Source organism: Salvia miltiorrhiza, chromosome 4 (genome assembly GCF_028751815.1).
Source record: "Salvia miltiorrhiza cultivar Shanhuang (shh) chromosome 4, IMPLAD_Smil_shh, whole genome shotgun sequence".
NCBI lineage: Eukaryota > Viridiplantae > Streptophyta > Magnoliopsida > Lamiales > Lamiaceae > Salvia > Salvia miltiorrhiza.
Genome location: NC_080390.1, coordinates 40383866 through 40391681, shown reverse-complemented (window position 1 = coordinate 40391681; position 7816 = coordinate 40383866). Strand labels below are relative to the sequence as shown.

At 40.1% G+C, this 7816-nt stretch overlaps 1 non-coding gene across 1 annotated transcript; it reads right to left on the bottom strand.

The window, feature by feature from the left end:
* Positions 1–409: 409 nt before the first annotated feature.
* On the bottom strand, positions 410–516 carry LOC131024035 (small nucleolar RNA R71). The gene has a single exon (XR_009101631.1). It is a non-coding gene; the product is annotated as a small nucleolar RNA R71 (small nucleolar RNA).
* Positions 517–7816: the final 7300 nt, after the last annotated feature.

The following is a 7816-nucleotide window of genomic DNA, read 5'->3' as shown; positions in this document are numbered from 1 at the left end:
GCAGCTAGATGAAGAGAGAGAGCGCAACCGGGCTCCTCCACCAGAGCCACCACTGAATCACATGTATCAGCCTCGGGTTGATCAATTTCAAGGAGGCAGATGGGGACCAACTGTGCAGGCTAACACGTTTGAGCTAAAGCCGGGATTGATAAACATGGTGCAAGCTGAACAGTTTAGTGGAGCGGCTTCTGAAAATCCGCATGCTCACATTACCCAGTTTCTAGATATCTGTGACACTATTAAGCAGAATGGAGTGCCACCTGATGCCATCAGAATGAAGATGTTTGGATTTTCTCTCAGAGACAGAGCAAATGAGTGGTTCAAGAGTTTGGACAGAGGTGCTATTACTGGATGGGAGGATTTGTGTAGAGCTTTCCTGGCAAAATACTTTCCTGCTTCTAAAGCTCAGAAAATCATTGCAGAGATTTCTCACTTTTCCCAGCTAGGAGATGAGACCATTCATGATGCCTGGGAAAGATTTCGTGAGCTGCTCAGGAACTGTCCACAACATGGTTTCACGGAGGATCAACAAATCATTCACTTTTATAATGGTTTGACTGGTCTGACAAAAAGTATGGTGGATGCTACTGCAGGTGGATGTCTTCTCCATAGAAATACAAAGGAGGCTTATCGTGTGATAGAAGAGATGGCCTCCAACAGTTATCAATGGCCGAATGACAGAAATTCTACGAGAAGAATTGCAGCTGTAAACGAGGAGAGAGATGATTTTAAAGAGAAATACGAAGCTCTTCAAAAGCAGTATGAGTTGGAGAGAAAAGCACTGCTAGCCAAAATCCCTCAGCAGCCGATTTTATCCGATGTGGCACAGTCTGAAGATGCTAATTTTGTCCAGCGGCAGTACCAATTCCATAGGCCAAACTATCAGGGACATCAGGGTGGAAATCTCCCGTATCATCCAAATAATAGGAATCATCCAAATTTTTCCTATTCAAATCCCAACAATGCTTTGCAACCTCCACCAGGATTTTCTGTTTCTAGTGGGGGAGTAATCAATGAGCCAAAGAAAGATTCAATGGAGGAAATGATGAAGCAAGTATTGGTGAAGGTCACCGGGATGGAGGCAAACTCGGCAAACTTGGAAACCAAAATGTTCAGCATGGAGCAAAATGTGTCAGCACTGTCCAAGCAAGTGCAGATATTGGAGACTCAAGTTGGTCAGATGGCCAACCAAGCAGCTGCGCAGCACAAGCCAGGCCAATTTCCTAGCAATGCTCAGTTCAATCCGAAGAGCCAATATCAACAACCTCAGCAAAATCAGCAATGTCATTCCATCCGGGTGGTTGATAATTCAGTTGAGGATGAAGAACAGCGGGATCATACAGAGCAGAGGAATCACTATTCCTCTGCAGAGCAGCGAGACCGTACAGAGCAGAGGAATCACTATTTCTCTGCAGAGCAGCGGGACGACAAGAATGGAGATGAGAAAAATGTAGAGCTTATGGAGGATGATGACCTGGAGACGATTGTGTGCGATTCGCCGCCTACTTCTACGGTATCGTCGAATACCTCTGCTGTTAAGAAGCCTATTCCTACTCCTATGTTTCCCAGGCCAGAGTACAAGCCTGTAGCACCTTTCCCTCTTTCATTTCCGAGGCCAAGATTAGATGAGCAAAGCTCCAAATTTTTGGAAACATTTAAGAAGTTGGCTGTGAATATTCCTTCCGTGGAGATCTTGAGAAATAAGCCAAATGAGGTGCAAATTGTGAAGGTTGTGATGGAAATGAAGAGTGCATTCAATGAATTTGAAGAGATGCTCGCAGTGAAGGAGTATCAGTTGGCTCCAAAGAGGGAAGATCCGGGCAGCTTCAATATTCCTGTGAAGATTGGAAAGTCACTGTTTGAGAAAGTGATGTGTGACACCGGAGCAAGCATAAATGTCATGCCTCTCAAAGTGTATAGGAAGTTGCAGCTGGGGGATTTGAAGCCAACCAAAAAGATAATTCAGCTTATTGATAAGTCTTGCTCTAAACCTCTAGGAGTTGCGGAATATGTGCTTGTGAAAGTGAGTGATGTTTTCTTCCCAGTCGACTTTGTAGTGTTGGATATTCCGGAGGATCCAAAGATGCCTTTGCTGTTAGGGAGACCTTTCCTTGCCACATGTGGAGCAAAGCTTGATATGCAAAGAGGGACGATGACATTGGGAGCCTATGGGGAAACTGTGATTTTCAAGAAACCTCCACCAAAGGAAGTTCCCCAGAATGAAGTGGTTAATTTGGCTGACAGTTTTCTAGCAAAGTCGGAGGATGAAGAAGTTGAGAAAAATGAGCTGCCCAAGGATGAAGCCAAGAAAAAGACTCCAAAACCAAAAGAAGTTCTGACTTTTGAGATGTGTCTGTTTTTGGAGCATGATGGGGGGTCTTTGAAAACCCATACCCCCAAGAAGAAGAAAGTGAAATTCCGGATTTTTCGGAACAAGAATGAGAAGGGGGCAATGCTGGAGGAGGATGTTCGAGCCAAGAGAAGTGTTTTGGTGGAGAGGGCACCCAAGAGTAGAAAAGCTTTCCAATGGTTAGAGTGTTGTTTCCGACCTCCATGAGTTTTTGAGGTATCGTCGAGCTCTAGACGTTAAATTAACCACTTGTTGGGAGGTAACCCAATTGTTTTTCTTTGTTTTGTTTTCCTTTCTTTTCGTTTTGTTTTGTTTCGTTTTGTTTCTCTTTGTTTCTTTGTTTAGTTTGGGGCAGGTGTTTCTCTGCCAGATTTCTGGTGGTCTTCATGTCCAGCGCAACCATTTTCTTCGCTGCCCTACCCAGCGCCGCTACCCTCTTCTCTGCCCAAGGCCACAAACCTTTTCGCCACCTCTCACGATGGTTTAGCTTTTCATTGCCGATAATCAGGGACGTTTTCTACACTCTTCGTATTTCTTTTATGCCCTGAGGACATGGCATGCTTTAAGTGTGGGCGAGTGGTGTTTTGTTGCTTATATTTTTCAAAAATTGGGCGAAATTGATTTTTCTATGCTTAGTTTTTGGTCTCGAATATGGCTAATTTTTATGAATTTGTGGAAGAGAAGATGGTTTTCGATGTGCATTTTGGGTTTGTGAATGAATGGAGGATATTCTTGTTTTACTTTTGATATATGTTTCTTGTTTGTGCAAAGAATTATGAGTTTTGTTGCAACACTTTTGTAAGTTAGTAAAACGTGATTTGTCCGGTAGATGCTAGAAGGAGTGTTGTCATTGTGATTGCCTACGATCGTATCTTATATGTGAAAATGTTGGAATATTGCCAACTTCAAAATTGCCAGCTCTGAAACATCTGGCCTGTTCTAAAAACGTGATAGCTCTGAGTCTCTGCTCCTCTAGTTTAACTATGAGCATGGGAAACCACGTGAAAAGACTTTGGATTACATCCAAATGGTTTTATTTCATGAATTATGGCTCAACTGTCGAAATCTCAAAGCACACAAAGTGTGAAAATTGGTGATATTGATTATAAAGGCGATCACATTAGGGAATTCACTTCTAGCGGAGAATTGGGTCTGATCGAATTACTTACATTACTCTTTTGTTGCTTCTTAAACTTTGAGTTACTTGCATGATCGAGAGATGTGTGTTGAAGGTAAAATTTTGAATTGACTTTGTGAATGTATGGATGGAAATTTACATTGTTGAAATCAGTCTCTTCCTAGGATTCATATAGATTTTGCTTGAGGACAAGCAAAAGACTAAGTGTGGGGGAGTTGATTTATGCTTAATTTACTCTATTTTTAAGGGTTTGTTTGTGCATGTTTTAAGATAATCTTCTGGAAATTGGTGCGTTTATGGTGTATTTTATGCTTTGCAGGAGATTTAGGCTTTCGAGATGGAAGAATGCAGTTTTGAATGAATTTGGAAGAATTTGGCGTTCTCCAGGTGTTCTGGTTTCCAGAGCAGAGGAACCGATATTTCCAGAGCAGACAAATCACCATTCCTCTGGAGTCAGAGAAATCAAAGTTCAGTGCAGCGAAATCCGCAAACGCCAGAGGAATCGAAGCGAGCGCGGAAACGCCAGAGGACTCATAAGGCGCCAGAGGAGTCGCCATTCCGGAGCGCTAGTCGAGGTCAGAGGAGTCGATGCCAGAGGATTCGCTTCCCCGCTGCTAGAGCGGAGGAATGCCAGAGCGGAGAAATGCCAGAGCGGAGGTCCATTTCTCTGGCGCAACCTATTCCGCTGGCGAGGTCAGAGAAATCACTTCGCCAGAGAAATCAACATGTCAGAGAAGTCGCTAGTCAGAGAAGTCAAGTCCTCAATTTCAGAGGAGTCACCATTCCTCTTAAGAAAGCCAGAGCTGAAGAAGACCAGAGCGGAAGACATTCCGCTGGTGACCCATTCCGCTGACGAAGTACCAGAGATATCACCCATTCCTCTGGCGAATGCCAGAGAGATCATCATTCCGCTGGCAAACCATTTCTCTGGCGAGGTCAGAGAAATCATCTAATCCTCTGGCGTGACCCGTTACTCTGGTGACATCCATTCCTCTGGCGAGAACTGCGAATTCGGCGAAAAGTGGGAGTATTTTCCAGAAGCGCGCATCCAGCTGGAGAGTTGCCTTATTTCACACGATTCTATTACCTTTAGAATTCCACTTTGCATGGCAACTTCCATGGTGATCCGAAGGAAATCTGAAGCTTATAAATATGTCCTCTTTTGACCTATAGAGCACCAACCCCCCGAACCCTAGCATTCATACTTTAGTTTTTAGCTTTAGATTTTTATTGTTTTCTAGTTTTCAAGGCTTGGATCAAGATTGAAGATTCAAGCGCTACTTCAGTTTTTATTCGGTTTTTATATAATTCGTTTTTACAATTGCGTTCTTCTTAATTATGTTGATGTTTTATTTTACTATGTCTAGCTAGTTTCCTTTAGCTGATTCTAGGGTTTGTAAATAGTTGATTGAATTTATGTGATTTATTTGTTAATACCTTTGTGCCTTCCAGTTTATGATTCATAATTCCTGGTGCTTAATTTCTTGTGAATTATTTGGCCAATAGTTTGCATGTTTAGCTTTTCGGTTTGAGACCTAGCGGAGATAACTGTTTAGCGGATTCAGGAATGTATGATATAATTTTAACCTTGAGACCTAGCGGAGATAGGTGGATCATAGGGAGCTATTCTTAGGAGCTATTGGGAGTTAGTAGATTTTCTTGAGACCTAACGGAGATAGATAATTTACTAATCCACGATCGTTGCTGCTCTAGCGAGAGTAATTGATTAATTAAGTGATCTCTCATCATAACTGGATTAAATTGGTACATAGGATTAATAGATTAATTATGTAGATTTAATTGATGAATTTACTACCCTAGGATCAGTTGTCTTTTAATACTTGATTTTGCCTACGTGATTTTAATTATTGTTATTAGTGTTTTAGTTTAAGTTAATTAAACATTCCTTCTTTCGTTTGCCTGAATATTACTAGAGTTTAATTAGGATTACTTAGAGTGATTCGTTGTAATAGTCCCTGTGGATACGATACTCGGTTACTTGTTATTTGTGCTACAATTGCACCGTGTTAGTTGCGGTAATTTGTTGCTAATAATTTAGTGATCAAGGTCCCCTCTTTACTTTTCAATAAACCCATCAAATCTCTCCACCACAATGACCTGCTCTTAGATTCAATATTAGACACCCAAGCATTACTAATGAGTCCATATCTCGATTTGAGAATCTGTACCCATAACGACTCTTCCCCCGACAACAGTTTCCATAACCATTTACACAAAAGACTCACATTAAAAATTCTAATATCTCTCACTCCTAATCCCCCGACACTTCTGCTTTTGCACACTTTATCCCATTTAACCCAGTTAACTTTTTAAAAAATTTTAACTTTTTTAAAATTTTCTTCCCCCCCATAAGAAGTTCCTCTGAAGCTTGGTTAAAGATTTCAAGATGCACACAAGAGCTTTAAATAAAGAAATGTAGAAGAGTGGAAGGGCAACCAACACTGAGTTTAGAAGAATAATCCTTCCTCGAAGAGATAAGAATCTCTTTTCCCAACCCAATAACTTCTTTCGAAACCTGTCGATGAGTGGTTTCCAAACTTCTTTTTTCCTGTGATTCGCTCCAATCGGTAAACCAAGATAGGTGAAAGGGAGCTTTCCTACTTTACAACCAATGATTTCTGCATAGAGTGTTGCTATTTGACTATTAATACCAATACCATGAAGAGAGCTTTTCTGAAAATTCACACGAAAACCTAAAGCCACCTCAAACAGACGGAGTAAGCTTTTCATCGTTTTAGCATTTTGGACAAACGCCTTGCCTATTAACATTGTGTCATCTGCAAACTGTAAATGACTCACCTTAATTCTATCTTCTCCAATTTCACAACCTTCAAACAACTGTTCTTGTTCTGCTTTTCTCATTAGGCAGCTAAAGCCATCTGCAGCAAGAAGAAAAAGAAGCGGAGATAAGGGGTCCCCTTGTCTGATTCATCTTTCAAGATTAAATACCCCCGATGGACTCCCATTAACTAGAACAGGCATATAGATGTAGAAGAGAGACAACTTCTGATCCATTTTCGCCATTTCCAATCAAAGTTCATACCTTGCATCATCTCATCCAAATATTCCCAGAAAACCGAGTCGTAAGCTTTTTCAAAATCCACTTTGAATACCATTCCTTCCAATCTCTTTCGAACCACAAAATCAATTGATTCATTAAGTACCAAAATATACTATCCAAAACCTGTTTGTTCCCCACAAAGGCACTTTGGTTTTCGGATATAACTGAGCCCACCACTTTTGCTAATCTATTAGCCAAAAAATTTTCCAATCTATTAGCCAAAAATTTTGCCAAAATCTTGTAAGTGCATTCGATCAACGAGATTGGACGGAAATCAGAGATTGCTTGAGCCAAACTTTTCTTTGGGATCAGAGTTACAAAACAAGGATTTCCACCTTTAACAATTCTTCCTATCTCATGAAACTCCTCCAAGAACTTCATCACATCACCCTTAACGATATGCCACATTTTCTTGATAAAATTGAAAGTAAATCCATCAGGTCCCAGACTTTTGTTACCACCGCAACTCCACACAGCTTTTCTAACTTGGAGATAGTTGTGTTCCATTTCATTTTGTTTTTTAAATTGTACCATGGAGTTTGTATTGAGCTTGTTTTTTTCTTTATTTTGTAATTGATTTGAAACCTGATGTGCTATATTTGCATGTTATGTGCTTTATGATTGTCTGAAAAGTAATTTGATGTTTACTGATGAATAGAAAAAAAATTCTGACCCCATATTTTTTAGGCATTTGTAGAAATGAGTGAAAGAGTAGATGTATAGACCATTTCTACATGCTGGATCTTTTTATCCTGAATTTCTTAGAGGTCCTCAAGGATTCATAAATTTTGCTTGCAATAGACGAGATCTAATAGATGGGAAAAAACTTAAATGTCCGCGTAGAAATTATGATAATGTACGTTACAACACTAAAATGTTATTCAATATCACATTGCAAAGAACGGATTGTGCGGAATTACAATATTTGAAGATTTCATGGGGAAATTGAAATTCCCACGACTGAATATCTTAACTTTGAAAATATTAAGGATAATGAAAATAATTATCACAATGTAATGATGGATGTTGTTGCATCTCAATATAACATGCAAACATTGTAGACCCGAATTAGTGCATGCTTATTTCATCCTTCATGTGAACAAAGATGCTACTTAGGTTTAGACTTATTGGGGTATGTAGTCAAGGATTCTGTGTTTAAGTATTAATATTGTCACGTAATTTAATGTATCAGTATTAATTGTGATATGTCCATCATTGTAGAAGAAGGTGCATGAAACTGTTGCTG